The sequence below is a fragment of the Leptonychotes weddellii genome, chromosome 3 (genome assembly GCF_054177405.1).
Source record: "Leptonychotes weddellii isolate Sample4059 chromosome 3, ASM5417740v2, whole genome shotgun sequence".
Classification (NCBI taxonomy): Eukaryota; Metazoa; Chordata; class Mammalia; order Carnivora; family Phocidae; genus Leptonychotes; species Leptonychotes weddellii.
In genome coordinates this window covers 128473914-128488433 of record NC_138371.1, presented here as the reverse complement: position 1 = coordinate 128488433, position 14520 = coordinate 128473914, and the positions used below count along the sequence as shown (strand labels likewise).

General features: G+C 38.2%; 1 protein-coding gene across 7 annotated transcripts in view; it reads right to left on the bottom strand.

Moving 5' to 3' along the window:
• ELF1 (E74 like ETS transcription factor 1) overlaps positions 1-14520 on the bottom strand; it is a 108297-nt gene that overhangs the window by 53300 nt on the left and 40477 nt on the right. Inside the window, exon 1 of one of the 7 annotated variants that reach the window (XM_081814978.1) lies at positions 3176-3277. The exons of the other annotated variants lie outside the window; for them this stretch is intronic. The gene's annotated coding sequence lies outside the window, so the exon portion shown is untranslated. Of the gene's footprint in view, positions 1-3175; positions 3278-14520 lie in introns of those variants that run through there. 7 annotated transcript variants of the gene reach the window in all.

The following is a 14520-nucleotide window of genomic DNA, read 5'->3' as shown; positions in this document are numbered from 1 at the left end:
CCCAGGCGACATGCCACAGGAGGGTCTCAACAATAAGGTTCCTAATCTTTCATCACCAAAATAAGCTGCAGATTTAAGGTCAAATAATAAAGCAAGCAAAACAGTTAAAAGAGCGCAAGCTCTGGAGTCAGACCACCTGGGTTTGAATCTTCTGTACTGTGACCTTGGACAAGTCACTTAGTGTCAGTCTCCCCTTTCTGTAAAATAGGTACAATATATTACACCAACATCTAGAGTTGCTGTGAAGATGGGATGCAAACTCCATGTACAGAATGCCTGGCAGATAACTTTTGTTCTATAAACCTTAGCTTTATTACAGTCTCGGTACAATGCAAGAGACGCGTAACATGTGCATGCCACGTTAACTGAATACTCCTTAAGTCGCATCTCCATACTCCCTGGGAGTCTCCGTGACCACAGCTATTTGCTAGACTCCAACAGAGAATACTACATAGCCCATTATCAAAAAAAGTATAATTCTATTCCAGTGCCTGAAAATTTGGCATCTACTTGATAAATCCAGCTGCTTCTAGGCGCAGACCTCACCCTGTCTGGCAAGTTTCCCTTAACACAGAGTTCCATTATGCCCCTGTTCCAAACAAAATGAATTTACTGATTGTAAACACAAAACCCTCAACCGCATTGATGGCTACTACAACCAGTTTATTTTTGTTTAATTTATTATAAAATATTTCAGTTATCATAAAAACATGACAATCAAAATCGGTTTTTAATACTCTCATACCTGCTTTCTTCATCACTGATTGAACGCAACTTTAAGTTTTCTTCAAAAGGGCTTTAAACACAGGGTCTAGAAAGCTATTAATTCATAATGATATTTAAAAACAAATTATTGCTACCCTTTGGAAGTTACCAGACCACCAACTTCTTACACTCAAAATGAAAATGAGTAAATAAGAGGTATGACAAAAATGTTTTAGATTAAACAATTCTAGTCCAAAGGAGGTAAAATACACCAGCTTAGAGCAATGGGATGCTTGAAAGATTACCTTTAATAAACTATTCAAACAATGCTTATGTTTATGTACATATGCATGTTTATAAAGTTGAAAGTATCTAAAGAACTGAATTCTGTAGTAATTCCAGATGCCAGATGCCGAGTATCTGAACAGAAAGTATTTTTATATGAAGTGGTAACCTAATAAAAGGCCCTTCTTGGAGCTCCTGGGTGGCTCAGTCATTAAGCATCTGCCTTCGGCTTAGGTCATGATCCCAAGGTTCTGAGATTGAGCCCCACATCAGGCTCCCTGCTCAGTTGGAAGCCTGCTTCTCTCTCTCCCACTCCCCCTGCTTGTATTCCCTCTGTCAATGTCTCTCTGTCAAATAAATAAATAAAATCTTAAAAAAAAAAAAAGGCCCTTCTCGGGCGCCTGGGTGGCTCAGTTGGTTAAGCGACTGCCTTCGGCTCAGGTCATGATCCTGGAGTCCTGGGATCGAGTCCCGCATCAGGCTCCCTGCTCGGCGGGGAGCCTGCTTCTCCCTCTGACCCTTCCCCCTGTCATGTGCTCTCTGTCTCTCTCATTCTCTCTGTCTCAAATAAATAAATAAAATCTTAAAAAAAAAAAAAAAAAGGCCCTTCTCAACATATAGACATACACATCATAAGAAAAGCAAATATATTTTAAAAAACTATTACCTTAGAAGAAATACAATAGAAATGAAAGGAAATCAAATAAGAAAAGTAAGAGAAAAAAAAGAGAAGCTATGCAAATTAAAATGAGAAGCAAGCAATAAACTCATAAACTATAATGACTGGGATTCTTGTTTTATACACTATAGTCAGGCCTTCTCATTTGTTTTCTAATATGGTAGAATGCTTTACACATTAGCTTCCAGAACAAATGAAAATAATAAATCAGTGCTACCAAGATAAATTCTGTACAATCGTCCCAGGGTCTGCCCGTTCGCAATATAGAAAGTGTGGAGTCACACAATTTTAAAGCTGAAAAAAACCTAAGGATTACCTAAAACAACATAGTCATTGACCAGCTAAAGAATTTGGGCCTAGCACAATCTGACTTGTCCAAAGAAAGCAAAAGAGGCCCAAATTCCCAGCACCATTCTCTACTCATGCCCCTATATCTACATTAATAGAATGTCATCAGTATTGTTCTTTAGCAGAGTATCTGGAAAAGAAGAAATCTCTTACAGAAGGATCTACAGCAAAGATCTCCACACTATTCCATGCAACCTTCTGATACGTGGTAAATCATTTTTAATCATATTTTTACCTGGAATAACTTTAAGTAGACGAGTTTGTAGGTTTTCCTATTATTGTTTTAAATCTTAAAGTTTTACTATTACTGTTCTTTCCCAAGCTCTATCATATCATACCATTTGCTTTACTTTCACTCAACCAAGAAAGTGAAAACATTAATAAACCTTTTTTAAAAAAGATTATTGGGGCGCCTGGGTGGCTCAGGCATTAAATGTCTGCCTTCGGCTCAGGTCATGATCCCAGCATCCTGATATTGAGCCCCTCATCGGACTCCCTGCTCCGCAGGAAGCCTGCTTCTCCCTCTCCCACTCCCCCTGCTTGTGTTCCCTCTCTCGCAGTCTCTCTCGCTGTCAAATAAATAAATAAAATCTTTAAAAAAAATAAAAATAATAAAAGATTATTTATTCATTCATTCATTCATGAGAGAGAGAGAGCAAGCGCGCACGCGCGCACACACACACACACACACACACACACGGAGAGGGAAAGAAAGAGGCAGACTCCCCGCTAAGCAGGGAACCCATCTGACCAGGGGCTAGATCCCAGGACCCCAGGATCATGATCTGAGCTGACGGCAGACGTTCAAAGGACTGAGCCACCCAGGTGCCCCTTAATAAACCTTTTTATAAAAAGCTACAATGTAATAATTCATGAAAATACTTTAAAATAAATTTTAACTGGGCGCCTGAGTGGCTCAGGTGGTTAAGCGACCGCCTTCGGCTCAGGTTATGATCCTGGAGTCCTGGGATGGAGTCCCGCATAGGACTCCCTGCTCGGCAGGGAGTCTGCTTCTCCCTCTGACCCTCCCCCCTCTCATGCTCTCTCTGCCTCATTCTTTCTCTCTCAAATAAATAAAATCTTCAAAAATCAATCAATAAATAAATTTTAACATATTATTCTTCCTAATTCTTTGAATACAGTATTTCTATCACTTACATTTTTAAAAATGTGAATATTGAAGAAAGTAATTTAAAAAACACACCAAAATGTAGTTACAGTTAAGTAACCAGATTTGAACTTCCCCAAACAAGGGTGGTTAGTCTCTCAGTTCCTAGTGAATAAGAAAGAAAGAAAGAATTAAAAAAGGCACCAATTGTAAAATAAATCTCACTGTATAGCCCTGTCTATAACTCATGTACTCTATACACAACACAGAAGTTAAAAAAAAATACAAGTTAATGTTACAAGAGGAATAAATCATTCCCCACTGCATTGAGGTTCTCATAATTTACTTCAAAAAGAAAATGTTTCAAAAAAAAAAAAGAAAAAGTTTCTATACCCCTACCTTTTATATCAAAAATTCAAGGAATTTAAGAACATTTAGGAGTTTAAAAATGTCCCTGAAATCCATACAAGTACCATATATATAACCACGAATATCTTCTAAATAGCTACTCTGCCTAAAGCACCTTTCATTGCAATTAGGGGGTGGTGGGTGGCAGAGGGAACTGAAGTACCTAGAACTTTTTCAAAAATACAATTTTATTTTTGTGTGAATGATGCACAAACTGGTGTTTTTGGTATAGAAAGCCTCAGTCAGGCTTCTAGGGACCTATGCAAAGCTGAAGCAGGCCTTGGAAACCTGAATAAGCTCACCTGACCTCAACCACGTTACGGTAAAAACACACACACAGTCGATATGATCAAGGCAAGCAGGCTGACTTCTCTAGGCTGGCAGTCTTTTTGCTGACACCCAGATGTTCAGTTCCAGGACTCGGAGGGCAGGCTGCACTTACTCACTGCCTAGACCTGAAATTCTGGTTCTTTCACATTGTTCTCCACTTTCCATCCTTGGCCACTTGGGCCTACTTGGTGTCAGGTTACACTCAGGCAGCATTTATAGCACCTTGCAAAACAGCCAAACAGATCACATACCTGGACCTGTCAATACCTGCGGTCTCAAGATTAACCCTTTTTCTGAGCATGTTCTGAAAATGAGAGAATTTAAAACCAAAGAGAAATATCCAACAGTAACGAGATATTGTTTTAACTTTGGTCCTAAAGAAATTTAACTCCTTTCCCTTCTCAAAAAGGTTGAAAGTGATAATCATCAAAATGTCATTAACTGGTGCTTTTTATTATGCAGACAAACTGAAGGAACTTTCTTCCCTCCAGTACCCCAAACCTGAACTCTGACAAAAACACACCTGTCCAGGGAACACAAACATGCTCCAATGTGCTTATCAGCAAAGCCACTTAGTGTTTAAAAATCTTCTCTCTATAACAAGCAAGAATCAACTTGCAGGGAAATTGTTTCATTTCTGTGGTTGTTTATTCCCCTGGTTAATATATTCATCCTCTTAAAAGATGGGCTCTAGAGCTGGTTCCCCCACCTGTGCACACAGCAGGTTTCCATTAGGAACCGTGTTTCACTCTGGTCCAGACTGCAGGAGAAAAGCCAGGGATAGGTAATTTAAAGGTTCCCCTCCAAGGAGATTTTGCTGCATGATTTACCTCCCCCCACCTCCAACTCCCACACAACACTCTTCTAGAAGAAACTGTATTGCCATAAGTTGTTTCACTCTTAAGGAGAGACACACTGTCCCTCCAGCTTACCACCTTTATGCTAGCTCCCCTCCAGGGGTTCCTCATCCAGTAAAAGGAACTTAGCAAAAATAAAAATATCAGCAACTTACTTCTTTACTCAAAACTAATCAGTGGCCCCGCCCCCACTACCTATAGGAAAAACTTCAAATCCTCTCACAGGGATTAGTGGGGTTCTTGTGTTGTGAAAGGCTGGTCAGATTTGTAGAACAGTATCTGAACAGAATAAAGACTGAGTGAATAAGAATATTCCATGGACCAAGTTTAAAAGTATACCTCTGCCACAATTTTACTACTCTTCCCTCCCAACTCAGAAAAAGGTATTCCAGCATTTCTGCATTTTATAGTCTTCATGGTACCCCCACCTCACCCCAATATTAAAGAAGCCAAAATTAGCCCTGTCCCATCCCCCCCACCCCAATCCTGTATGCACTACCCTTTCCCAGGCTTCTCTCTGTGCTCACTGCCATGCTCAATCCAGATCTCTCCATACATTCTTAGATGATCACAATCTTTTATACCTGTGGCATTTTCAAAATCACAGTGGGAAGAGACTTAAAAGTATAAACTCCAGAGAAGCAAAACGTTTTCACCTTTTCCCAAGTTACCAAGTTTGATGGATTTTAAAATTCCTTGTACACAAAACTTCCTGCTCCCCACATGAGAAGACCTCTAATGATCTAATGACCTACTGTTTTTCATAGTGTTACCCCTTTTCTTCTTTAAATAATAGAAAACTATCTTAAATAAGTCTGGATTTAATCAAACAATTCTGGTGTTCCATGTCAAGATCCTTAAAATGGGATTCTTCCTATGATCATCCTCACAGCTATCTGGCAATCACCTCAGATTCTAAATTCAATGGCACCAAAAAACTAGACGCAACAAAACCGTAAGATGAGAGATAAGAAAGTAGGACAGGAGCTTAGTATTGTAACATACATAAAATATAGATATGCAATATTTATAAATTATGCATGTAGCTTTTTATCTTCTTACTGTACAAATCTTAGATGCAAACTTTAAATACTCTTCATAAGAAATATGAAGGTTTATAATACAGAATAATTAAAATTTTAGGCCCTTCTATATTTCATAATTGCTCACTCAATTTTTAAATCATATGAATCCATTTCAGTTCCTATTAACTGAAGTGCATCAACGTCTTGCAGGAGGTGAGAGGAAACATTTTGTTATGCTTATCTGACGTCTATCCAGAGCTAATCAAAAGATCCCACAACATCCACTTAAAAAAAAATTTTTTTTTTAAGATTTTATTTATTTGCCAGAGAGAGAGAGAAAGTACAAGCAGGGGGAGCATCAGGCAGAGGGAGAAGCAGGCTCCCCGCTGAGCAAGAAGCCCGATTTGGGACTTGATCCCAGGATCCTGGGATCATGACCTGAGCTGAAGGCAGACAGGCCACCCAGGTGCCCCTACAACATCCATTTTTAAAAGAAACTACGCTTCTACTGATTGACTTAGTAGTAAAACACTGATGAATATTTACTGAACTTCCCTAAACTCAGTACCATGGTACATACAAAAAGATAGTACATGGCCTTATTCCCATGAAGTATATAATCTAGATCAAGAAACAAGGCCAAGGGTGCCTGGGTGGCTCAGTCGGTTGAGCGTCTGCCTTCAGCTCAGGTCATGATCCTGGAGTCCCAACTCCAGGATCAAGTCCCGCGTCGGGCTCCCTGCTCAGCGGGGAGCCTGCTTCTCCCTCTGACCCTCTCCCCTCATGCTCTCTCTCAAATAAATAAATAAAATTTAAAAAAAAAAAAAACGGAAAGAAAACAAGGCCAAAGGAGACAATAACTGAATATCAAAAGGTAGTATGAAATTAAATAGTCATAAAGCTGGTCAGTTCTACAGCCATTTCAGAAGAGGGGGTGGTCAAAACGGTCAAGTAGACACTCTTGGACAATGAAGGACAAAAGTCAATCTTAGAGGGAGGCAGGAAGATGTGGCGAGACTAGGGGAAAGAAAAGATAAAGTATAGCATGTGTGCGCAAGTGCATGTGCACATGCATGAATGCCGAGACAGAAGAATGCAGAGAATCAAAACTGACCAAAGTAAATCTGAAGACAGTTAATAGCTTGATAAGAGCTAAGAGGTGTCAATGGGAAATGGTGGAAAATGTGGTTAAATAAGCAAAGCAAAACCAAATTATGGAGTCTTGAGAGTCAGGGGGTAGTATTTAGGCTTGATTTGGGAAGGGGCAGAAAGTTCCTGGAGGTTTTCAAATCAAGTTGCAACAATAGAGTGTGGGCCCCAGGATTACAAAGCCCAGTGCAAGTCACATACGTGGGATCTGGTAACTCCATCCAAAAATGATGACAACAGCTTAAACAGACATTCCCTAGCTTGATTGCTACATGGATAGCTTCCAGGCACCAATGTGTACACTGCCCTCCTTAAATTCCTCATTAATTACTTATAATAGAGATTCTTGACAATGGTTTTTACACTGTCTAGAGTGCTGTAAAATTGTTTAAAACAAAATTCACTTAACTCATTTACTTCAAGCTTTTGCTTTCACCTAAGGATTAGAAGAGGAGGAAACAGAAAAAAAGATTTTCAAAAAGATACTGACATTACCACATAACCTTTCTTGAAAGTTATTCAACTGAACATCAAAACTGCCTTACATCCATTTGAATATGAGTGAAACTTTGAAATGTGTGAACTAGTTGAATCTACAGATGATTGTATCTTGTCATTTAGTTAATACTATTTAATAATATTTTGAATGGATGATGCTGATTTAGTTACTCAATGAAGAAAGAAAGGATATTCATGACAGATGCACATTTCTTAGTCACTTAATAGAGACTGCTATCACCAACATTCAAGGAATCTTGACTTTCTTCCGGAGAAATATCCAGAAGAGAGGTGCTCCTATGAAAATATGGAGTTGACCAAGTGAGGGTGCATTAAATCTGGCTCTTTAATAAAGGTATTTTCTGCCCTATGGCTTTGCCTTTCTCTTGGAAAGTTCAAGAATTCAAAGTCACCTTCGTAGATGTAATAGGCTCTCACTATATTTGTTTTTTAAAGATTTTATTTTTAAGTAATCTCTACACCCAACGTGAGGCTCAAACCCATAACCCCAAGATCAAGAGTCACACACTCTGCTGACTGAGCCAGCCAGGTGCCCCTCACTGATTAGATTTTTATTTTTATTTATTTTTTTATTCTAGAAAGAAAGCACAAGCAGGGGGAGGGGCAAAGAGAGAGGGAGAAGCAGGCTCCCCACCGAGCAGAGCCCAACCTGGGGCTCAATCCCAGGACCCTGAGATCATGACCTGAGCCGAAGGCAGACACTTAACCGACTCAGCCACCCAGGCGCACCTCTTATTAGATGTTTAAATATACTACTGCATAAAGACACATCCAGAAATTGTAAAAGAGCATAGTAAGGTTTATTTACATTATCATTTGTTAGTAATACCTCACATCTAAATTTTACAATTCACAAAGCAAAACATACATACTACTTTAATTCTTAAACATTTATAACCAATATATTTTTTTAAGATTTCATCTGAGTGCGAGAGAGAGAAAGAGAGAGAGAGAGAGAGAGGGAAGGAGGGAGAGCATGAGCGGGGGGAGGAGCAAAGGGAGAGGGAGAAGCAGGCTCCCCATTGAGTGGGGTGCCCAATGCGGGGCTCCATCCCAGGACTCATGGATCATTACCTGAGCCAAAGGCAGATGCTTAACCTACTGAGCCACCCAGGCACCCCAACCCCTGATGTTTTTAAAAAGACACAAAAAATCATGACACTTATCCTCAAAGAGCTTAAGAAAGAAATGATAACAAGTTATAAAATAAATATATGGAAGAAAGTAATCGTCTACCATTTCTGTGTGCCAGGCCCTCTGCTAAGTACTTTACTATCTGTTATTTAATCTTCCCATCAGTATTATCCACCTCACTTTATTTACACAAGGATATAAGGATTGGGGGAGCCAACCATATAAGCGCAGGTACCTGGTCACGGTCACCACCATACTCCCCTATCTTACACAGATGGCTCATGATAAACATCTGCCAATGAATGCTCAAGGTGTTCAGAGAGTTTGAGCACATGTCTGACTTCAGCTCACGTTTATTCACCTTTTCACGCACTCAATAAATATCCACTGAGTACCAACAATATGTGAAGACTCTGCTCCAGATGCTACAAATACAGTGGTGAACAAAACAGACCAAAATTCTGCCTTTGTGGGGCTTCTAATCTAGTGATCTTTTTTTTCCTTCCTATGTCACCCATCATCCCACCCACCTCCCCTCTGGTAACCATCAGTTTGTTCTCTATAGAGTCTGTTTTGTAATTTGTCTCTCTTTTTTTTCTTTCCTTTGTTCACTGTTTCGTTTCTTAAATTCCACATGATTGAAACCACATGGTATTTGCCTTTCTCTGACTGATTTATTTCGCTTATCATTATACCCTCTAGCTCCATCCATGTCGTTGCAAATGGCAAGATTTCATTCTTTTTTATGGCTGAGTAATATTCCATTGTAGATATATATACATACCACAACTTCTTTATCCATTCATCTACTAATGAGCACTTGGGCTGCTTCCATAATTTGGCTATTGTATATAATGCTATAATAAACACAGGGGTACATGTGTTCCTCTGACTTACTCTGAATTAGTGTTTTGTATTTTTGGGGTAAATACCCAGTAGTATGATTACTGGACCACAGGGCAGTTCTATTTTTAACTTTTTGAGGAACCTCCGTACTATTTTCCACAGTGGCTGCACCAGGTCTGCATTCCCACCAGTGAAGTGAAAACACCGTTTCCCCTCAAAATAGTCTGCATTAAAAATGGGAGGTTGCCAGGCAATACATGTTGTTCTCTTAACACCAGGAGTAGAAACTTCTGCCACTCTCCTTCCGTGTCTGTCTCCCACTATCTCCCAACCCCCAACAACTGGGCACAGGAAACGTGACCTCTCTCTCCTACTCTTAAGAGTTGTGGGAGAAATGCTGCACCTTTAAGACCATTTGTAAGTACACACAGAGAGGGAAAGGGAAACCTGGGGTGAGGGTGGAGATGGGGGGAGAACTACAGCTAAACCCAAAGGCAGGTTTCTTCAGGGCAAAGCTGATTAACCTAGATGGAGAGAACCTGAGGGCCTCCATTTCACTTTTTTTGACTTTGGATTGAAATTTAACAATAGAGTTTACTGGGATATTTACAAAGCATTCTCTTTACAAATATAAACACTTCAATGAAGAAGAGGAAATTCTCCCTGTATTGTCTTTTTCCTATATACTAGATGGCCTTCAGAAATCGTTGTCAGTACTATCTATATTCTTCTATTTATGTAACGAGCACTCAGAGAGACCTATCTGCCAGATTCTGGTGGGTAAGGGAGGACAGGGAAAAGGCGGTGGCTAAGATCGGGTCTTGCCCTATAAGCCATCACAGTCTACCAGCTAACACAAATGCTAATCACAATAATATATGTAACAGAGCCAAAGCAGACACCAAGCTTCTTCTCCCATGTTATTCCACAATTATTTACTATGTCCCATCTCTTAAGGTGACAAGCTACTTGAGAACAAAAGACATATAAATTGCTTCTGTATGTCCTTTATTAACCTAATTTAAAAGCACAGTAAAAGTACATTGTGTTGCAAGTCAAATTAGGCCACAAGATCGAAGGACACTGTCTTTTGTTAATAAAAAAACATTTACTTACTGTAATTCTTCATTAAAATGATAAAACATTAGTGTGTCCAAATGACTGCTTTAGCATTTCACAGAATTTTACGTGATGTGCTCACCTGCCAGAACCAGCTGGTGGTGTTCTGGGCTTTACCGACTATGCTCAAAGCAACATATAGGCGTGTATCTTCTGATTCAAACACAGAAAAACACAAATGCCACAAACAAACGGGGCAAAAACGGGAAGCACCACATGTAAAAGAACACTCAACAACCCTATGAACTATTTTCCACATGTCTAGCCTAAGTTGGTTTTCTTTTTTTAAGATAGGTTTTAATAAATAAGAATTACTTCATTGGTTCTTTTGAAACTCCTTAAGAAATGAAATTCATATAGCTTCATAATTTTTCCTTTAAGCTTTAAAAAGCAGATCTGAATCCTTAGGTCTGACTTTATTTTTCATTTGATCATTTAAATTTGATATTTTAAAAATAAGATAGTAACCTACATCTATTTTCAGCTGGAAAAACTGTTAATACATGAACTTTTTAAAAACATTCCTACAACAGACAGGTCTAAACTAAAATCTGACTTGTAAAGAATCTTGCTTTGTTGATAATAGGACTGTAATTTATATTTTTCTTTTATTTTTTGCATTGACATTGAAAAATTGTAATTTAGAAGCCCCAAATCACTGAGGTACATAAGACTTAGAAACAAAAACAGAAAATAATATAGGCATAAGCAAGAAGTAGTAAAGGGAATTATTCCTTTTATTCTGTGGAGAAATCAGGAAAACTATAATGCAGAGCTAGATACTTTATCCAGATTAAAGACAAAAGTAAAAGATTTTTTATATTCAGCAATTACTAAGGTATTCTCAGCTACATTTTTTAGTGAACCAATAATCACCACTTTCACCTATGTTGAAAACACTAATAATCTCATTAAGATACTTCATTTCTATAAATAGCAAAAACCAACAGGGGGAAGGCAGAAGCAGGAAAGAAATCTTATAATGAAGTTGTTTCTTACAAATAAACCATAAAGGAATATTGTAGAAAGGAATCACACTGTAGTTCTTTAATCAGCTTTTTTGTTTCTAGAATGAAGAAAAGAAATATCAAGCATGTATTTATTCCTCTAAGAAGTATTTATAAAATCTATTACATGCTAGGTACTGGGTATACAAAAATAAAGAAGTAGTTCACTGCCTAAAGCAAGAAAAAAGTATGTAAACAGATAATATAGAACAATGTAAATAATTAAGTCAACCAAGTGTTAAAGGAATAATGAGAAAGAGATAAATACCTGTGAGAACCTGAGAAACTTCACAAGGAAGTGACAGGTGGGCCATTTCTTTAGGCATAAGTAGCATCTCTTTTTTCAAAGCAGAGATAATGGGGGGGGGAGGGATATTCCAGGTAGAATGGGCAAAGGTAAACTTAAAAGTCTGAATCATTGAATAATATGAATAATAAGTATAATAGGAATTTAATGAAAACAAACTTTTTCCTAAAAGGACATAGGACCTAGTAGTATCAGAAAACATTCATTCAAATCCTAGTTCTTTCATCTACTATATTTTCTTGAATAAGTCAAGCTCTATGATCTTCCTTTTGTCATCTTAAAGTTGTACCATAAAATGCTTTAAACATTTTAACAAATCCGGATATGCCAAAATACAAAAGTAAATTTATGCTTAAATACTAAAATTCCAAGATCAAAACATTAGCTTATCACTTCATATTGTATGTACATCATATATACAAATTTGAAAGCCAATCCTTTATGACCTATAAAAATTTCATAAAACTAAACACATTTTTATTATGTAAAAGTTATATTTTCTGTATCAAACATGTAATTGTAATCCATATAATCCATATAATACAAAACAAGCCTACAACATACCTAGAATCAACAAGTGACAAAAGTTTAATGAAACAAGCTTTATATTTAACGGGTCTCCCTAATGGGAATAAAGCAGCAATTGTACATCTGTGTCTCTGTTCCTCTCATCGTGGTTTAACTGACAGGAAGCAGAGAACAAGATATGGCAGACAAACGTCAAGTATTTCCTGCCTTCTTTGCTACATCTTTAGGTCTTGTTTTATAAATAGTCCAATAGTTTATGTGAAAACGTATCAAAGTACAGTCAACTATAACATAGGAATGGTGAAGAGTGTTTATGAAAACAGAGCTTATTTGCTCTATATTTTGAGGTTGGGATCTAAGTTCATTATGCACACAAAAACTTATGATTATAGTCTTCTGAAAAAGTGTCCTTAGGAGTAAACATCTTACAAATTAAGACTTGAAAACCACAATGACTGAGTAAAATATCAAGTGTCTGAACAATAGAATAAGCCCTCAAACTGGTTAGATAAATAACACTTGACCACCTAGATAAGTAAAAGATAAGTACCACCTTAAAAAAAAAAAAAAAAATCAACCTTCCAGCAATGGACTCAAAACAAAGCAGGGCAGATAACTTGCCTCTTTGATCTTTGGTCACCATGGCTTCTTGTCAGTACTCTCCCCAGAGTATAATTTGTGTCCCCCTTCAACCAAACTATCTCTACTCCCTTGCCCACTTCCCTATATATCCAAAACTTGGCTAACATTATTTACTCATTTATGTTCAACTCTCAACTATACACAAACTAAATAAAATCTGTTCTCAAGAGGTAAATTCTTACTGCTCTAAGTCACTTTAAGCAAACTTCCAATTACTTATAACTAAAGCAGCGGTGCTTACTTTTCATCATGCCTAGTTGCCTTCCAAACTAATAATTCTCAAGAATCACCTCAATTCATCATTCATATGCCTCATATTCTATAAAATCTTGGACGCAATGCAACCATCTTCTCTATTCATCTTGATCAATTCTTACCTAAGCCAGAAGCTACCACAACTACAATTTCACCAGGATTCAGTGCCATTCCTCTCTAGGTCATGTTCAGAATGACTCAATATTTTACTACACATAAGCCCATACAGAGCTTGCTTCCTGTGACCTCTTTTCTACACAGAATTTAGTATGCACTTAATAGTCAACTTTAAGCAGGGCACCATGCTCCTAAAATAAGTAACACTGCTTAAATGAGTGGCATGGGAAACAATTTCTTTCTTACCCAGTATTTTTCAGTGGAAGGATCTAGTTCATTCTTTTCAAGAATGGAAGAGTTATCAGTGCCTTCCTAGCATGTCTTTAGTACACTGCTGCTCTTGTAAATGTATTACTTCAATTGTCCCCAATATCTAGGAATAAATGCTCTCTGAACCCCAAGGGAAGTATCCATTTCCTTATACATTAGTTCCCTTCCCACAGCCTCTGGCTCTGATGCTTCAATCACCCTAAATATGGTGGAAAGTCTCAGAGCATCTAAGAACCTAGTGTCTACCACCTTCTCAGAAATCAAGTATGTTAACATTGGTGTGCAACTGTTTGATTCTACCAAGAGCAGGTGTACATTACACCTTCCTTTCAGTTTATTCCTGAGACTAAAAGTTTGTGAGTTATCCTTTAACAATACATAAATTTGTCTCTGATCCACAGATCAAAGGATCAAATAGAACATCTAGTTAAGAAAGCTCATATCAGGGCGCCTGGGTGGCTCAGTCGTTGAGCGTCTGCCTTCAGCTCAGGTCATGATCCCAGGGTCCTGGGATCGAGTCCCACATCGGGCTCCCTGCTCGGCAGGAAGCCTGCTTCTCCCTCTCCCACTCCCCCTGCTTGTGTTCCTGCTCTCGCTATGTCTCTCTCTGTCAAATAAATAAATAAAAAATCTTAAAAAAAAAAAAAAAGCTCATATCATAAAACATTTTCAATAAGATCATTTACAAAATAAATCATCCATTTCTAAATGCAAATTGTTTCAAACGGTCTCTCAAATTAAAACACACCTAACATTGGGGTGCCTGGGTGGCTCAGTTGGTTAAGCATCCAACTCTTGATTTTGGCTCAGATCACTATCTCAGAGTCGTGAGATGGAGCCCCATGTTGGGCTCCGTGCTCAGTGGGGAGTCGGCTTGAGATT